Source organism: Sciurus carolinensis, chromosome 18, assembly GCF_902686445.1.
Source record: "Sciurus carolinensis chromosome 18, mSciCar1.2, whole genome shotgun sequence".
NCBI classification, from domain to species: domain Eukaryota; kingdom Metazoa; phylum Chordata; class Mammalia; order Rodentia; family Sciuridae; genus Sciurus; species Sciurus carolinensis.
Window position 1 is genome coordinate 21,037,826 of NC_062230.1, and position 18,923 is coordinate 21,056,748.

An 18,923-nucleotide genomic window follows, 5' to 3' on the forward strand; every position below is an offset into this window, starting at 1 on the left:
GACCTGAGCCACCTTGTCTAGTGTTTCATGTCTTTCCTGTGGAGTCCTCATTAGTGTTCCTTTAGAACTGAGGCTGACAAATACTCTGGTTGAGATGGCAGAGGGGATGGCCTTTAGTTCAACTCAGCACCCTTCACCCTCACAGCGAGGGTGACAGAGGCCCCTTGGGGCATTCTGACAAGACAGTGCCAAATGTCCTTCCAGAAGTGAGGTTCTGGGGTTCTGAGGGTAAAGCTTCCAACAGTTTATCTTAAGTGTTGCTCATCAAGTATTTATTGAGTACCAACTGTGTACCTCCCTGGTACTATTTCTAGGGCCTGGCCCTTGTGGACTTGTTCTGGATAAGACCAGGGCTCAGAGGAGGAGTGTGGGCTCCTGTCAAGGTCAGGCCCTCGTGGTCCCTGCAGACTCCAGTTGACTGACCCACCAGTTGTTCTCTCCCCCATTATCTCACCTGGCCCCACAGATAGGTTGCTGTTTGCAAGTATTTTAAATGTGGATAAATAGTGTGTGTATTAGTCAGCGATTTCTGCAGTCGGGCTACGTGACAAATCATCCCAGACTCAGTGAGCAGCTTGCAAAACCAAGCAGGAGCCTTCTTGCTCCTGAGTCGTGGGTGGGGGCGGTGACTGCTGAAAACGGGCTGGTGGAGGAGGGAGCGGGGTCCAGGCCGTGGTTTGGTTCAGGTCCACTCACCCTCATACTCCTGGCCTCCTGGACTGGCATCTCCCCCGAGAATATTCTCGTGACAGTGGGAGAAACTGAAGGAGCAGTGAGCAGCAATCTGCGATGACTCGCAAGCCTTGACGGAGGTGGTACAGAGTCACTTCTGCCAGTATCCCACCCGACACATAGTCAGGACCCAAGTTAGCAGGACGGGGCAGTAGGGTCATGTGCCACACGCTGACGTCTTGGCTGATGATCGGCTGCATACATAGGATCACACCGCAGCTGAAAAATTCCTGTCTCCTGGTGACATCATAGTCATTGTAAAGTCCTGGGACAACATGTCATTATATGTTTTTTTTTTTTTTAAGCACCTTTTTTAAACTTTATTTTATTTATTTATTTCTCTGTGGTGTTGAGGGTGGAATCCAGTGCCTCACATGTGCTAGGCAAGCGCCCTACCCCTGAGCCACAACCCCAGGCCCAAGTCATTCACGTTTGTGGTGACATTGATGTAAACAAACCTACCTAAAATCATAGCACGTACAACTGCATGCAGTACACGATACAGGAAATGATAGTAAGTAACTTCATTATGTGTTTGCTGTACTCTGCCTCTTATCATTATTTTAGGGTGTACTCCTACTTATAAAAAAGTTTACTGTAAATAGTCTGTCGCATGACGCCGGCTGCAGCTTCGTGGACGTTGTATTGACTGCGTCTCTCCAGTGAGCACACTCTGGCGGTGACCTTGCCTGGTGGCATGTTCGTCTGGGCCCATTGTTAACGGACGCATAACTGTCTATTCTGCCCCAAGAGGGAGGGGTGTGGATGCTCTCTGCACAGAAGTGCACTTGATCTCGGGGTGCGCTGCAGATCGAATTCCGTTGCTTACGTTCTCCATGCAGCCCCTGCGTCTGAGACGGACCCACATGGCTGTGTCTATGCCCAGCCCAGTCCCTGCCAGATGCTGGGGGTTTCGTCCCTACACGCTTCTGGCTCATCTTTTAGCAGTGAACATTGGAGGTGGTTTCCAAGTCCCTGTCACCCCAAATGGTGCTTCAAAGAACACTCTTAGGAGCTGCATGAGAACACCTTTGGGGTGTGTGGTCATGGGGTCTGTCCCGTGCCCATGGAGACACATTCTGAGCAAAGCATTACTGGGACCACCTCTTCTCTGCAGCCCGGAGCTGACTGACACATTGTTACACAGCTCATGACTTGGCTTAATTTACAAAATTAATGGCAGCACAGGCTGAGGTCCCCACATCTGGACCAATGCTGGGCATTACCTGGCCGTCTCAGGTGCTCCTGTCCCCTCATTTGCATCTCTGGTTAGCAGCACCCTGAGCGTCTCCTCACATGCTCCTCAGGTTGGCTCTCTGAGTTTGGAGACAGTGCCTTCTTGTTCTGTGCATTGCGCCCCCGCAAGGAGGAAGGCTGGGCAGCCCCTGCTGGAGGCAGCGATGCGAGCCAGCCATTGGACACAGGCTCGCGGGCATTGCAGGAAGCCTTGAACCCAGGCAGGAGATCTGAGCCGGGAAGAAGTCCAAGCTGGCCTGCTTTGTCCTAGACATTAATTATTTAACCTTCATTAGAAGCCCTCAGATGGGAAACTTGTGGTCCCTTTGATTGGCACCACAAAGAATCCAAAAAAAGAAGCAGATGCTAAATTATGGTTGTCTCTTGGCACCTGTGGGGGATGGATTCCAGGACCCCTTGGACACCAGTCTCCATGGAGGCTCAAGTCCCCTACACTCGCATATTTGCAGTATTTGCATATAACTTATGCACAACCTGATGTATACTTTAAATCATCTCTAGATTACTTAAAATACCAAATGCAGTGTAAATGCTATGTAAATTGTTAGGCTGTACTGTTTCAGAAATAACAACAACAAAAAACTCTGGACCTTAGTACAGACACGATTTAAAAAACATATTTTCTCTTTTCATTTGTTTGAACCTATAGATTTGGAAGGCCCACTGTGTTTGCTTTGGTAGGAGTGAGCTGGAGAGAAGGCTAACTAAGACTCCCCTGGCCCTGGTGCCTTTCTCCAGTTGCCCTGCAAATCAAGAAAAGAATATTGAGGACCTACTATGGGCTCAGCATCCCCTACACAACAAATTCTCAGGTATCATGATGATCTTAGGGCTTATAAGATCATCTACCAGTGTGGAAGATCCAGTGAATTCTGGCCCTCAGCCCACCTGGCCAGACATATAATAATTGTGTCTGTCAAGATGTTTAAAACCACATGTAACAGAAACACAACTCAGATAGTGGGAAGGGAAAAAGTGAATGTACGGTTCAAGGAACTGATAATCAAACTTCAGGCAAGGCTGGATCCAGGACTCAGACTGTCACTGGAATTGGCTATAGGCTCTGTGGTTTTCCTCCTATGGCTCTGATCTCAGGCAGACTGTCTCCAGGACATGGCAGAGCACTTCTGCAGAGTCCATACATAGCAATCCCAGGAGACAAAGAGCTTTTCTTCCTTGGCAGAACTCACAGAAGCCCCGAGGCCGATGCTCACCAGGCTGACTTGGGTTCCATGCCCTTCCTGGATCAATCACTGTCATCGGGGACGTTTGAAACTCTGGCCAAGCCTGGGTCTTGCGACCTCTCTTGGGGCTATGGGTGAGGCCGGTTCCGAAGCACAGGGATAGAGTGTGGGGGAATCCCCAGGGGGTGCCCCCCTGTCCTCAGACTCTGAACCCATCCTCTCACCTGCAGGAGCCTCCTACCCCCAAACACAGCGGCTGTTGGACCTGGCTACACATTAGAACCACCTGGGGGAAATTTTAGACAACACAGCGCCTGGGCCCCAACTGGGCAGAGTCGACACGGGGAGGGACTGTGTGGATGACATATAACACTCTCGGATGTACGAGAACCCGGCTCTCCCGGTCTCCGGCCCTTCCTGAGCAACGTGTTATTATTCTGTGGCTAGGAAAGGGTTGCCCTAGGTTTGTCAGGAGGAAGGTGAAGAGGGACAGAACGCCACAGCCAGACTCCTAGCCCCATGGCCGTTCTCTGGCGTGTAATAAACTGCTGTGGCTGGAGCCTGGCTCCAGGGAGGGAGAACGGGACGTTGCTCAGCAGAGTGCAGCTTCTGACCCACATCAAAGCCGCCCAGGTTAAACTCCCTGCCCCAGGGCTGGTCGAGGACCAGGCCTGCGTGGCGACCCTCTGACCCAGCCACAGCGGGGAGGCTGGCAGTGGGCTGAGTGGAATCCAATTAGTGGCCTCTTCCTGGCGCGAGACAGCCGTGGCTTTGTTTTCTGTCCCCTCCCGAGGATTCTTGTTTTCCTCAGAGCTGGGCTCTCGGCCCATCAGAGAGACAGGGAAGGACTAAATCAAACATAAGACAGGCTCCCTCTGGCAGAGATGTATCTGCAGGTGTGGTGGGCTTTTTTTTCTTTTTTTCTTTTTACGATATCCATTTGGGTAGGGAGCAAATTCTGCAAGGTGAGTCCTGGACTCTGAGGGACAAAGGCTGGGATCCATGCTCTGGGCCTTGCCTCTCTCTCTCCCCCAGCCTCTGTTTCCCCATCTGTCAAGTGGGTAGGAATCCCCATCTCATGACAGTGAGTGGAAAAACCGGGCTGGCGTGTCTGGGTTGTCTGCATTTGCTGGGGGCGTGTTTGCTGGATGCTCACTTTCGTGGGACGGTGGGAGGCCCTGGGGGTCAGGGCCCTGCTCCCATGGTGTCCAGCAGGGGAGACACAGCCGAGCAGGTCATTGTGGTGGAGGTATGGAGAGCAGACTAGAGGGAGCCCCTTGGGAGGCAGGAATCCAGGTGGGCAGAGATGGAGGAAGGGAAGGACCAGGGAGGCAGCCCCATCCACCATCGAGAGCTTGGCTCTGGCCTCAAACTCTGAGCATGTTCCTAAATGCTCTGAGCTGCCGTGTCCTCTTCTGAAAAGCAGAGATCGTACCGAGACTCCCCTCCCAGGTGGCTGGGGTAACTCCACGGGGTGTGATTAAATGCCTCGTCCCAGAGGGTGCTTCATCGGGGGGACACATAGGTGGCCCTTCACTCACACACCCCAATGCCATGTTGTCCAGCTAGTCCCTTCTCCCCTGGATTCCTTGTCAAGCATTTTCTAGGCTGTCTCGCACCTGCCTGCGTCTCCCACTGCCTGACCATGAGCTCTGCAGGGCGAGAGATCATCACTACCCGGATCATAGCTCCGTTCCTAGCTCGGTGCCCTGCGCACAGCGGGGAGATGTCCATGGAGACGTGAATGGATGAAAGAGGGAATCCGTCAACGCCTCCTTCATTGTATAGAGCCAGGGCTGGGCCTAGACTGGCTCATGGTTAGGCAGTCATGGGCTTCAGCAATGGCTTCTCATGCTCAGCACCTAATGTCCAGTGCCTTTCCCTGGAAAAGGTGGGCCACTGGCACTAGATAAGGCCTTGTCACCCGATCCCTGACTTACATTCGTGAGGACTGCCTTTTGAAATCCTGCTAGCCGCACCTCAGCTAGTGCACATTGTCCCAGAGCACACCTTCCAAGCTGGGCACACACGTCACTTCATCCAGCTCATCCTCTCCCCCCATGCTGGCCTGATGGCATTTCTGTTTGACCCCTGCTGGGCTACTCTGCTCTCCCTCTGAAGTGCACACACACCTGTCTGGAAATCTAGGGCACCATGCATGCCCCTGGCAGGACAGATCCTCTGTCTTCTCCCCTTGGCTGGCTTGGTCCACAGTGCCATCAGTCGCCTCGTCACCCCCTGACCTTCCACTTCTGTCCTATAATTCAGGCTCTCATGGGTCCTTGCATCAGGGGACTCTCTCTGCTCCTCTGTCAACTGCCGTGGCCTCACCATGGAAGATGACTGTGTGTTCCTACGGGTCTCCCTCGCCACCTCTCCTGAGCTGTGTGTTCTGAAGCCACGGCCAGTACTTTCTCTCCCCAAAGCTCAGCTTTTCTGTGTCTCTTTTTCCCTTTACAATCTTCAGTGACTTCTGGTGGCCCACAGATTTCTGGGTCCAGCATTTGGTTCCTTCCTCCAGTTTGGCCTCGGCCTAGCTCACCTTCCACCCTTCCTTATTTCCAGCACCTGCCACTCCAGCTTCCCAGGGAAATGCCCCTCAATTTACTGCCTCACTGCCTCTGCTCGTGCTGGAGCTTGGTCTGAAATGCCGGCCCCTCCTGCTGTTGACACTTACACATTCTAGAAAGCCCAAGTCAAATGCATTTAAGAATTTTAATTCCTTCACTCAGAATTAATTGCTCCACCAAGTTGAATGAAGTGAAATATCCAAACCAGGAACAAGACAGATGCTGTTAGCTGTCTTCCGCTCTGTCTACCCGGCTTTCCTTCTTAGAAAAGGAATTTGTTTTCCTTCAGCTTTCCACTCTTGGGGAATGTGACCCCCAGTCTCCTGGAGTGAATCCTGATTGGTCTAAATCAACAGGGCTGTCCTGTCCCCTCCTGGGGGTTGGTTTAGAAGTAGGCGTGTGGCCATTTCTGCTGGAAGCTGCGAGAAGCTTTGCTTTCTCTTAGAAGGAGCAGAAGAAAGAGCTCCCTGTCCTCCCACCTCAGCCTGGATTGCTGCAGGCGGAGAAGGAACAAAACGGTCAACATTCAGGACAAACCACATCCATCACCCTCAGGTTGCAGAGCACAAATATGGACAGTCCTTATCCGTGATGATATCGCCGAGCTGCTAAATTAATCAACCCAGAGATACTGTCCTTCCACGGTTTCTTTTACGTGAGATGAGAAAACCCCTGATTGTTTCAGAGCTTCCTGTTACTTGCAGCCTGAAGCACCCTAGCAAATTCAAGGACGATGACTAAGTCAATTCAGGTCTGGCCCTTCTTGGCATATTATGCAGCCACAAAAAGAAGCTCAAAGGTTGCACGGTCATAGGAAACAAGGTTTATGGTATTATTTAGGTCAAAAACTCGATGCAAAGCTGTAGGTAGTATGCTGTAAAAATGCATGGCAATTAAAAATATTCAGATGGCAGCTGTGTAAGGATAGTAAGTTAGTACACACACTCGTGCATACATGTATGTTATTTTAAATATGCACATTCTATAAAGAACAGCAGAGTATACTTAATGTACATGCTATTTACTATATGGTTCAATAAGTGTATTATATATAATAATAATACTAAATAATATTCTATATTACATATCATGTTTATGTCTATATACATTTTACATATATTTCCATACATATTTTTCTCATATCATTTTAGCACTTTATAATTATTCCATTTATAAATATTAAGATGAATTAACCTTCACAAACCATATGAGTAAGTACTATTATTATTCTTATTTTACTTTGAGGAGAATGAGGTCCAGAGAGTTAGGTAACTTGATCAAAGTCACAGAGTAAGGACAGGGTGGGGACAAGATTCCAACACAGGTTCTAGAGTTTGTGCCCTTAGTTACGATAGTACACTTGCTCTGGGTACACCTGAAAAAATAGATCCCATGATACTGTTTGTAAGTGATCTTTCCAGCATGTAGCATGCCATGTACCTTGGATTTCTGGTGAAGTCTCCCCCTTTGCCATTTTGACCAGGGACACCCTGAGGGCAGAGTGTTGACAGTATGTCAGGGATATGAAAAGGTTTTCATCCGTGGGGTCAGGTGGGTTCCCAGAGCCTTCCAGGAACACTGGTAGAGACGGCAGCTCAGCAACTGGCACCCATGTGGCTTTGGTGTGCTGACTGCCACAGAGATCGAACCTGATCCTGTCTAAGCCCTCTCCCAGCACATCTTTATATAGCTAGCAAATACCAGGTCCATTTGTCAAATCTGTTGATGCAAACGGTGTGTTTAAATGCTGTGTTGAAGCAGTTGTGGAAGCTTGGGGGGATGAGTACGCCTCTACCTGTCTGTTTGGGAAGAAGGCAGGTGCGCAGGTGTGGGTACCGCCCATCACTGGACTCTCACCTGGGGGGCCAATGACACTGGGAGCTGTCCAGCGGGCAGTGCTGAAATCTTGAGTTACTCAAGAAAGATGGAGGCAGAGTGGACAAAGGAAGAGGAGAGGGGAAGGGAGTCACAGGCACTAGGAATCCAGGTCAGCACCTGCATTGGAGAGTCCTGTCTTCCACAGAGGTGACTGGTAATATTGATCCTGGGGACGATCTATTATAATTGAATAGGAACACTTATTAGGTTAGGTAGTAAGTATATAAAGTGCATTTGGCTCAAGGTGTTTGATGGCAAAAGCATAATTATGTGACCATGCATGTTGGGAAACATGTTGTAGGCTTTTTTTTTTTGGCAGGGGTTGTGGGGAGAAATAGAATATATTGGACCAAAGGAATTAGACCAATATCTTGGGCAGCAAGATGCTTGGAGACACAGGCATGATAAAGAGGAGGAAACTGCAGTTTTGACATGCTGTGGCCACAAGAGAGATGGAGGAGCTACGGTAGTGCACAGGAGAGAGAAATAAGTCATTTTGGGTGTGGGAGGGGTGGGTGATGGATAAGGACATGCATATGGCATTGCCAAAACAAGGACAGAGAAATGAACATTGATGGATTTGCTTAATGTGTGGTGTCATCAGTACAGCCAGTTGGAGGACGTGAGTTGGGCTGGGGAAGGCAGGCAGACCCCCCACCCTGGTGGTCCTTTGGGGTTGACTGGAGTTATTTGAAATGATGACATTCTGGTCCTTCAGTCTTTCTCCCTGTCTCCTTCTGCTGCCAAAAATGATGAGTGACCTGTATAATCAAGGCAGAATCCTCATCTTGGGAGGGCGCTACAGCCTGAGCCACATCATGAAAACAGATACTTGAGGAAAAGGAAGAGAAACAAGACAAAGGTCTGGTTATACATAGGGCAGCATCCAAGCTACCAAGCCAGTTCCTTGGGCAGGAGACCCAGTTATAAGAACTGGGGTGCAATTGAAAAGGCTCTGAAGGATGAGTAGGAGTTTGGGAGGAAAGATGAGGGAGAGAGAAATCTAAGTAGGGAGACCGTGCCTTGCTTGTCTTCTTTTCAGGAATGCTGGGAATTCATGTACCTGGCTGTGTTGTGGGAGTTGAGATGGAAAAGTTAGTAGGGGTGATCTAGAAGAAAATGAAGGCTCTGGAGTTTAAACAGTGAGAGCCAAACTCTAATGCACAGGCAGCAAGCACTGGCATAGACATGGGCCATGGCGCTGAGCCAGATCCTGGAAGGGGAACCCACGGTCTTGGAGAGGCTGTGGGAATCGGGGGTGGGGCAGCCAGGATGCGAGCTGCTTACTTACACGAGCAGAGACACAGGTGTTTCAGCATTGCAGCCCCCAAACGACTGTGCAGGTGTGCGTGCTGACCCGAGTGGGGGCGGGGGATGATGCCATTAGACGGATGCTTTGAAGCCCGGCTCTGGCTCCAGCACGTTGCTCAAGGTGAATTGATGGGTAATAGAATTTTAGACCGAGTGGGGACCCGGGCTGATTCCTCTCCATCTGACAGAAGGGAAAAGTTTCCAGCCCTTCTCAGCCTGGGCCTGGCTAGAAATTGCCCGCTTCCATCTGGCCCTTCATTCCCTGTGACCAGTCATCTCCCCGGCCCTGTGCTGCCTGCTCTTGGTCACTGCACTGCAGCAGGAGCAGCCTCTGTCCCTGCTTGGTTGTGTCTGTCTGGACGCGCCCGCTGTGTCTTGCTCTCAACCCCCCTCACCCTCGGGAGAATTGGCAATCTTCTGGGATTTAATTACAGGTTCCCCGAGGGCCTTTCAGCCCCATCACAAGGCTCCTGCCGGCTGCCGGCTGGGAGGGTGACAGGCGCATGGGTGATGAACAGCGACTTCCCGGCATGGCGGCTGTACCCAGTGGCCAGCCCACGCGCCTTCAGCTGTTCTGCATTTTTCTGAGCAAAACATGTCTCACTCCCATTTTGCAAGATCACACAGCAACGGGGAAAGCACTTGCAGCGGAGACGATGATCAAAGCGAGAGGGCTGTGCAGCCGGAGCAGAGGACAGGAAGCACAGCGGGTCCCCTGGAGGTGGCGCTGCCTCCCGAGGCCTCCTGGAAGCTCTTTACATCCTTAAATAATGACTTAGTAATTCTGCTCACTTTAATTAAGTCAGCTTGGTGTGCTGACAGCCCAGGTTCGGGTGAGAATCTTTTTGGCCTTGGGCAGCCATAGTAGAGTCCAAAAGAGTCCTCAGGTTAGGGTCAGCAAGCACAGAAAGCCAGCACTGTTCCCCAGGCCCGCGCCCACAGCAGACATTGCTAATTGATCACGCACCACGAAGTTTGAATGTTTTAGGGGCCCGGAAGTATTCAGGGCTGGGGCTGGCTTGAGATAGGAGGACAGGAGGTCTTTTGTTGTTGGCCTCTTAGAGTACAATAGCTACACAAAAGGAAGGCCATGCAGGGGCTCAAGGATGTTCCAAGGAGGATGTCCTGACCAAGCCATGGTGTCCTTTCCTCACAGTCAGGATTCCCAGATCTTTTCCCAGACACACCATTTAGCACAGGGATGGGATGGATCTTTACTAGAGGTGGAGTAAACCCACTCACCTTTGTCCGTGCCCGTGGGAAAATCGGCATCGAAAGATGTGGGTCCTCCCAACCCTGCCACCTCCCACGTTCCACTTCCGGGTTAAAACCAAATGCTGTCAACTCCCCATTATGAGTTAGGGTGGAAGGCGGAGCCCGTCCCGCCCTCTTTAGTGTAAGGCCATTTCTCCCGGGGACACCACCTCTCCACTACTCTGTGGCTAAGGCGAGGGGACCTCATCTCCAGGGGCTGGCGCGGGGTCCAGCCTAGCCAGCCGAGCTCTCCATCTCCTTGGCTGTGGCGTGGGGGCCTGGCGCCAGGAGGTTCTGCATTTGGCTGCACTGGCTGAGACAAGAGCCGGGCCGCCCCTGGGCTTGTGGGCTAAACTGGAGCGGCTGGGGCCTGTCATCGTCACCACTGGGAGGTCCTGCGAGGGCCCTGAGGTGGGGCTGGGCTTGGTGTGTTCTGAGAAACAGAAAGAATGCCTGGGACCCATAAGTGAGAGTGCAGAAGATGGAGTCAGAGAGGGGGTGATGGTCAGCCCTGGAGGCCATAGTGGAGAATTCATTTCACAGCGGGGGAAGCCGTCATCTCTGGCATCCACACACTCTGGAACCTTCTTTGCTCCAGACTCATTTCTTCATGTTGAGCCCCCTTGGGTATCGACAGTTTGGACTGACAGTTGGAGGGCCGTGTCTGTAAGGTCTGCTGACAACCCGTTCAGTGGAGCAGGCCAGCCGTCTCCCTCTCTGGGCCCGTGTAGACTCTGGCTCCTGATGGACTTGGACTGGTTCAAAGGAAAACATGAAGATTGACTCTTCATCCCTTCTCTGTTCAACTGGTAGTGCCTGCCTGGACGGCCCTGGGGAGAAGGATGCGAAGCGTCTCCCAGTCTCGGTGGGAGAGCCCCATGATCGATTAGCCATGTCTGCCCTGGGTAAAGGAGAGGAAGGAGTGAATCATTTATCTCGAGACCACATGATCCCTGAGGTGTCTCCTGTAGCATTTGATGGTACTTTAAGTCTGATGTATCAGGAGCTTGCAGCACCAAGCCAAGAATAAAAATGTCCAGTGACGTGGAGAATCTGTGCAGGGCTTTCTGCTTCACAGAGACTTTTCTTGCCCATTTTCTCATCGGATCCTCACAATCTCCTCCCAGGATTTTTACAGGAAAACTTTTGTTTGCATCTGGCCAGCATCGTTTCTTCTGGCAGCCACACTCTGGTTTTTTATTTTATTTTTTTTGCTGGGTATCAGTCCTTTCTTATCCCTAGCCCATGTGCTTTGGGACCGAGGAGACCAAGGCATATGACAACCGCAGTGCCCCTGCCCATCGCAGCTGGTTGACAGATGACCCAAGACCCAGGGGAGGTTGTGAAAAGCAATGAAGTGCCACCTCTGATGTTCAGCAGTATCAGGTTGGTAGCTGGACAGCAACCTTCATGGAGATATTTACTCAAAGCTAGGCATTTTTCACTCCCTGAGAGCCATCTTGGCTTCTAGCTATTTTCTTATTGCTACAGGGAGCCTGAGACCTAAGTCACAAGGAGGAAGATGGAGGGGGAGCCAGCAGACAGAGAAGGACTGACCCCTGAATTCAGCTGTGCCTGAAGCTGAATCTGCTTTGACACCTTTGAACTGATAAATTATTCTATTATTTAAGCTCATTGGGGTTGTATTTTCTGTCCCCTGCAATAAAGAGAGGTTTGATATCAATTTCATATTCAGAAAGTGAAAGAAAGGATGGATTCATGCTTATGCCTTTAAAATCCTGTGAATATAGTTCCACACTGCCTTGGAAAGAATGTCCAAATTCTCACTTGGCACCCACAATTTTCCATAGTCTGGCTCCAGTCTCTGGCATTATGTTAAGGAATCCTGTGCTCTGGGCTCCTCTGATGGCTTAACTTCTTTAATGGTCTCCTCCTTTCCCACCTCTGTGCTTTGGGCCATGTTGTTCCATCTGGAATGCCCTTTCTCTTTCTTGTCATTGTTGAAGGCCCAGTTTCTGCCCATCCCTGCTCCTCCTCCTTTCTCTGAGCTCCCTCAACTCTTACCTGCCCCCACTCTGTCAGTGCCCATCATGTCAGTCACCTTTCTGTTGCTGTAACAAAACACCTGAGAAAAACGACGTAGAGGAGAAAAGGTTCATTTTGGCTCATGTTTCGGAGGTAGTCCATGGTCACTTTGCCTTGAGCATCATGGTGGGGAGTGCATTGTAGAGCGAAGCTGCTCATCTCATTGCAGTTGGGGAGAGAAAGAAAGGGGGCTGGGAACAAGGTAGACCTTTGAGTGACGTAGGACCTACTTCCTCCAACTAGGCCCCATCTCCTAAAGTCTCCACACCTCTCAGCAGCACCCCCGACTGCATCCAAGCCTTCAGCACACGAGCTTCTGGGAACATCCAGATCCAGACTCTGACACGGCTCTTTCTAGATCATACAGTCTTGATGCCCAAGTTCACTGCCCCTTCTGGACTTGAGCACCTTGAGGTCAGTGGCTGCCTCAGGTTCAAGCCCTTCAAATACCTATTGAATCGCCTTGCTCAGAGTAGATCTCCAGAAAACACTCACGAATCCAACAAACCCGTTCTTGAACCTACTGCAAATGTAAATTGAATTTACAGATCCTTACTAAAACTCTGTGAGCCACAGTGGCCATAGGAACGAAGCACCCATGAGCCGGGCTTGCTCAGGGCCTTTGCACGTGCTGGGTGTGAAGGTCTCCGTCCAGATCGTCATTTAACTGACGCCTTCCTTTAAGCTATAGGTCAAGTGTCACCTCTTTCCTGGAGGGAAAATGTTGCAGCCACAGGGAAGCTGCCACCAAGCAGGTATTGATCAGAGCTGAAGCTGAACCCCAGAAGCCCCCTTGCGCATACAGCCCTTTTCTTGCATTAAACACGTATTTTTCATTAATAGCAGTCAATGTCTGAATAGCACTTTCAGCACGCTCCACAGTGTTCTGAGCATTTAGAGAAATGCCTGGACTCACTTAACCTCTGACGACCCCATGGAGGAGGACCCCACTTTCCCAAGGGAAGTGACTGTCCCTAGCGAGGCTTCCTGGAAGCAGAGCCTGACCTGAGGATTCTGGAGCCTGGTTTTCCTTTAAAGGAAAGGGGTCCAGGGGGTGTAGGCAGGAAAGGGCGGAGCAAGGGCGCGGTCTCCCCAGAGTACCGGGCGGGGAGCTCTGGAGCGCAAACTGGACCAGGGTCGCCTGTCCCTTCAGCCAGAGAGCTCGGGCCTCTTTCCCTCCATGGCTGCCTTGGGTGGAGGGGAGGAACGTGACTTTCCAGCGAGGTGGCTCTGATCCATCAAGGGCATTTCCTGCGGAAGGGCACAGTGTGAGGCTGCGGGCCGGGGTCACGGCAGCCCGGAGGCCATCCGCCTGCTGCCAAGGGCTTCCAGGTAGGGCGCCAGGAAGGTTCTCTGCAGAGAGCTGGGATGGCTTGCCCAAGGTCCCCCCTCGGAGGTGGCACAGCCAGGATTCCAGCCCAGGGTTCTGGCTCCAGAGTCTGCGCCTCCAGCCACTCCAGGGGGCTGCCCCTGTCAGTTGCAATCACTGTCAGACAGAGTCAGTGTCCCCAGGAGAGCGGGTGCATTTGCTGTCTTCACAGCTGTGCGCCCGGCGCCCCGCACATGTCGGGGCTCGGCTCTGGTGGGGGCTGAGGGGCGTGGCCTGCTGGTGCTCCCCTGTGCGGCTGGCTGGGCGCCCCGCCCCGGGTGCCGAGTCTTAATTTACGGCCCTCTGCCTTCCGCTGCTGGTGGATCGCTTTGCTTTCAAATATTTCTTTTATAACCGAAATGGAAACCTGGGAAAGTCCCCCTAAATCACCAGACTTCCTTGGCTGGCCTGACCCCACCGGGTCCTTCCCTCCCTATCTCCTGTGAGTTTTCAGACCCACACGGAGTGTGTGCGCCCAAGGGTGAGTGCGCACGTGTGCACACACGCTTGTGTGGGGGCGGGGGACGCCTGTGCGGCTCTGTCCCCTCCACTGCGGCCCCTTCTCTCAGCCTGGGTTTGGTCTCCGCTCCCATCAGTCCCTGCTTGGTGGCAGCTTCCCTATGGCTGCGGTGTCCAGGGCCACTTGCTGGCAGGTAGATTCTCATCAAAGCCCGTTTGGGATCACAGCCTATGGAGGGCCATACAAACGACATGGGAACCTAACCAACGAGGGGCTCCAAAGCCGAGGCAGAAGAGGGCTCCTGCCACTTCGGTCCTTCCAGACACTCGTTCTTTTCATTGAGGTGTGGGTGTAGCAGAAGCGAGCCTCAAAACACTGACAGGCCGGTGCTATGCAGGTCTGACCTGTCTTCCCATCAACTTATGCAGGACTATTACCTAAGAGGAGCGTGGTCAATGCAATGTATTGACCGCTAGGTTCACTTGTGTAAGAAGCTTTCAAAAATCGTCCTTGGACTGGGGGTGCAGCGCAGTGGTGGAGCACTTGCCTAGCATGCACACGACTGGCCCTGGCGTCCCTCCCCAGCGCCACATGTGTGTGCGCATGCGCACACGCCCACACACACCTAAAAGAATTCTGGGAGGCAGAATCCTCACTTAGCAGATGAGGAAACTGAGGCTCAGAGAGGGAACCATTCTGATTCTTCATGAGCATCAGGCTTAAAAGCTGCGGAAGCTTCTGTCTGATGTTGGGCCAAGTTCATGTAATGATTCTCCTACTGCCAGGCCATTTATACTGTTTCTGGTCGTTTTGCTGGTATAAATAATGTAGCCATGACAGTCCTCACATCATTAAAAATTCCTTGAAGAATTCATTTTGGACGACTATCTAATATTTCATAGTGTCAACAGAGACGTGTGTACAAGGATACTAATTGCACCATTATTTATAAGAGCAAATATGGAATGTAATTAAGTGACACATAAAAACGTTCCTCAGATGATATGAAGTGAGAGCAACAGGGTACAAAAGTGCATAATCAGCTCCTGCTTCTAGAGGGGAAACTTACACAAGCATAAAAAACAGGAAGGAAATAATCGCATCTCACCAGTGCTTATGGGACTGGTGACCTTATATGGAAAATCGAATTTTTTTTCAAGTTTCTCTATTTTTCAAATTCTCCACAAGAAGCACATCTTATTTTAAATAAAAAATAAGTAACGGTGGTGAGTGCCTATAATCCCAGTGATTGGGGAGACTGAGGGAGGAAGATCAGGAGTTCAAAACCAGCCTCAGCAACTTAGCAAGACCCTGTCTCTAAATAAGATTTTTTAAAGGGCTGGGGATGTGGCTCAGTGGTTAGGCGACCCTGGTTTCAGTCCCTGGTACCAAAAAAAAAAAATCAAATAGATAAATTTTTTTTTTATTGTAAACAAATGGGATACATGTTGTTTCTCTGTTTGTACATGGTGTAAAGGCATACCATTTGTGTAATCATAAATTTACATAGGGTCAAATAGATAATTTTTCAGTAATTAAGTTTAGTCTGTGAATTTGACTTACTGGCTACCAGGGGTCAAGCAAACTTTTTAAAAAATGGGCCAGAGAGTGAGTACATAAATGGTAAAGACAAGCTTTGTGTGCCATGTCACCTCCGTGGCAAGAACTCAACCACAGTTGACAACATGAACAAATGGATGTGGCTGTGTGCCAATAAAACTTTATTTACAAAAACAGAAGACAGGCCAAAATTGGCCCTCAGGCTCTCCTTTGCCAATCCCCAAATCACTGTTTTCCTTTAAAAAAAGAAAAAGAACTTTGAAAAATATTTTCATAGCTACAAAAGACATTTATGAAAATAAATTCAAAATGATTATGGTAAAAACACAATGAATCACCAACCAAGCTGTTCCTCATTGCTCTTAGCTTTGAATTCCTGGGTTCCCCGCCCTTAGATCTCAGTCCCTTTCCTCAAGGGGAATTTCCTCCCTGATCTCTGAAATAACAGTCCTTTCCATTTCTTTATGATTTTGCTACAAATTTACATTTCTAAATATGCTGTAGAGTTTTGCTTATTTTTGAAGTTCAGGTAGATTGGAACATGGTTCATGAGTTATATGGTAACATATTGTTCACATTGTGTTCTTACACTTCATCTGTGTTGTGGTATGTGGCCGTAATCCGTTTCTTTTCATGGCTGCATAGTATTCCACAATATGAATACATTGTTATTCATTTATCCACATGCTGTTAGTAGTCATTTGGTCATTTCCACTTTTTTCCATCTCCAACTGTGCTGTTCTGACCATACTTGACCTTGTATAATAGTGCAAGAATTTCTTTAACTTGCATTGATAGACCTGGGGTCGCTGAGCACAGGATGTGGACACACTCAGCTACACTCAGAACAGCCAGATTGGTCTCCAGTGCGGATGCCTGATCCATGCTCCCTGTGCCTTGGGATGGGGGTTCCTGCAGTTCCACATTCTTCACTGTTTGTCCTCTGCAGATCGTAATGTCTAATCTTAGTGGTTTCACCGAGCATATTATCTTCCCCACCAAAGCTCTGCAAAAGTCAAAGACGTGACAGCCAGACCTTAGCCTTCACACCAGTCTTCTTCCCTCGGGTGGTCATGGCGCTGAGGCAAGCTGGGAGCTTGGGTGCATGGATGGTGGGACCATGGTGGGAGTCAGACCCTGGTGGGGTTTGTGGGGACTGACCAAGCCTGGACCCCCAAATCAGGTGACCAGTTCAAAGCTCATAAGCTAATCATTAATTCATTTAGAATATTATCAAATGCCTACTCTGTGCCAAATGTGGTTCAAGATGGAAGGGCACAGAGGTGTGTAACTGAGGCGAAAACCCTGCCTTCATGGAGCTGACACTCTCAAAGACGGAAACTAACTTTCAAAACAAGTCATCAATCCCATGGTGTCATTAGGTGGTAATAAATGTGCAGAAAACAAAGTGGGGGAGAGGGGTAGGGAGCAGCAGGGAGCGAGAGTCTGCATTCCAGATGGGGGGCCAAGTGGGCATCAGGAAGGTGGCATTGAGCAAAGATGCAAAGGAGGTAGAGGAGCGAGCCATGAGAATGTCTGGGGGAAGAATCTTCTGTGCAGCAGGAACAGCAAGTGCAAAGGCCCTGGGGCAGGAGGACATGCAAAGCACAGCCGAGCAGCAGGGAAAAGGGAGTCAGGAGAGAAAAGGGGAGAGTAAGAGGAGATGAGGCTAGAGTGGAAGGGCGGCCAGTTGTGCCCCAGGAACGGCAGGCTTGATTCAGCTGCCGAGAAGCTCTGAGGGAGTCCGATCAGGCTGATGGGGTGGCAGGGTCTGGCAGCTGCTAGGCAGGAAGTGGGCAGTTTCTGCAGAGTGTGAGGGCCTCTGTCCTTTCCTGGGGCTCCTGGCTGGGAAATGGAGTGTTTGGGGAGACTGAGGCAGGCTCCCACGTGTGGAAAGCAGGCTGATCAGGTGTGTGTGAGCCTGTGTACGTGGTTGGAAGACCGAGGTTCACGAGGCAGAGGTTTACATCCATAGCAGCGAGGTTGACGCCAGAGCTCCCAGCCAGAGGGACAGGAGGAGGGGCAGGCCAGGGCCCAGAGCAGAGCCCAGCCCCGGGCGATGCTGGTTCCTGCGTTCCTGGCCCACTGGGTTCTGTCCTCCGCCACCGCCCTTTGCCTCGAGACCTAGAAAGCTCCATGGAACCACGTGTCCTGGTTCAAAGTAAACTGTGAAGCCGATCAATGGACTCCCTGTGCCCCCGTTTTCTTGGCTGTAAAATGGGGATAATCCAATACATACCAAACAGAGGTTTTTGTGAAGATTAAATCAGCAGAACGAGGTCACGTGATCAGATCAGCACCAGCAAAATAGTAAATAAATACAGTCAGTGCTCTGTCTGCTGGCTCTGCGCCCCCAGATTCAGCTGACCAAGGGTCAAAAATATTCTAGAAAAGCGGACCCCGTGGTGTATTCCTGTAATCCCAGCAACTGGAGGCTGAGGCAGGAGGATCAAATGTTCAAGGCCAGTCTGGGCAACTTAGTGAGAGTCTGTCTCAAAATAAAAAGGCCTGGAGATGTAGCTCAGTAGTAGAGCACCCCTGGGTTCAGTTCCAATGCTAAAAAGAAAAGAAATTAAGCTGTGTCTGTTCTGAATATGCACAGTCTTGTTTTTCTCATTGTTAAACCCTAAACAATGCAGCATAATGACTCGGAGCACTGACGTTGGATTAGGTGTCATACGCCATCTGGAGAGGATCGAGAGTAGACGGGGATGTGGGTAGGTTGTGTGTGAAAGCCATCCATCTTCTGTGAGGGGGTGGGTCATCCGTGGGTCTGACCACCCATGCGGGGTGAAGCCACCTCTGTGGATACCCAGGGATGACTTATGCGCTTTTATTAGTTTTATTGCTCCTCACGGAGACACTCATTCATTTCCCTTGGCTTCCCAACACGTGACCTCGTCCTAAAGATGGGTAAGACCAGGAGGGGCGCGGGGGTCCTACACCCGCCACGGGCAAGTCAAGCTGCCCCCAAACGTGGTTTTCTTAGCAATGTCACCAGGACCCTCCCTGGAGAATGAGCAGGGCCCCTCGTACAGAACTGGCGTGGAGTGGGTCCTGCGCCCGTGCTGGTTCCATTAGAATCGCCCTCTCTCGGGGTTAGTGTTAGGGTTAGGTTTAGGATGAGGGTTAGGGAGGGGGACAAGAATGGAGGAAGGAGGGACTGTATAGAGGGAAAGAGGGGAAGGAGGGGAGGGGGGAAGGGAAAAAATAACAGAATGAATCAAACAACATCACCCTCTGTGAATGTATGACTACGCAAATGGTACGCCTTGACTCCATGTACAAACAGAGAGACAACA

At 50.6% G+C, this 18,923-nt stretch overlaps 1 protein-coding gene across 3 annotated transcripts in view; it reads left to right on the forward strand.

The window, feature by feature from the left end:
- The window catches only part of Gsg1l (GSG1 like), a 193,967-nt gene that overhangs the window by 88,331 nt on the left and 86,713 nt on the right, over positions 1-18,923 (forward strand). Inside the window, exon 1 of one of the 3 annotated variants that reach the window (XM_047533805.1) lies at positions 2,686-2,801. The exons of the other annotated variants lie outside the window; for them this stretch is intronic. The gene's annotated coding sequence lies outside the window, so the exon portion shown is untranslated. Of the gene's footprint in view, positions 1-2,685; positions 2,802-18,923 lie in introns of those variants that run through there. 3 annotated transcript variants of the gene reach the window in all.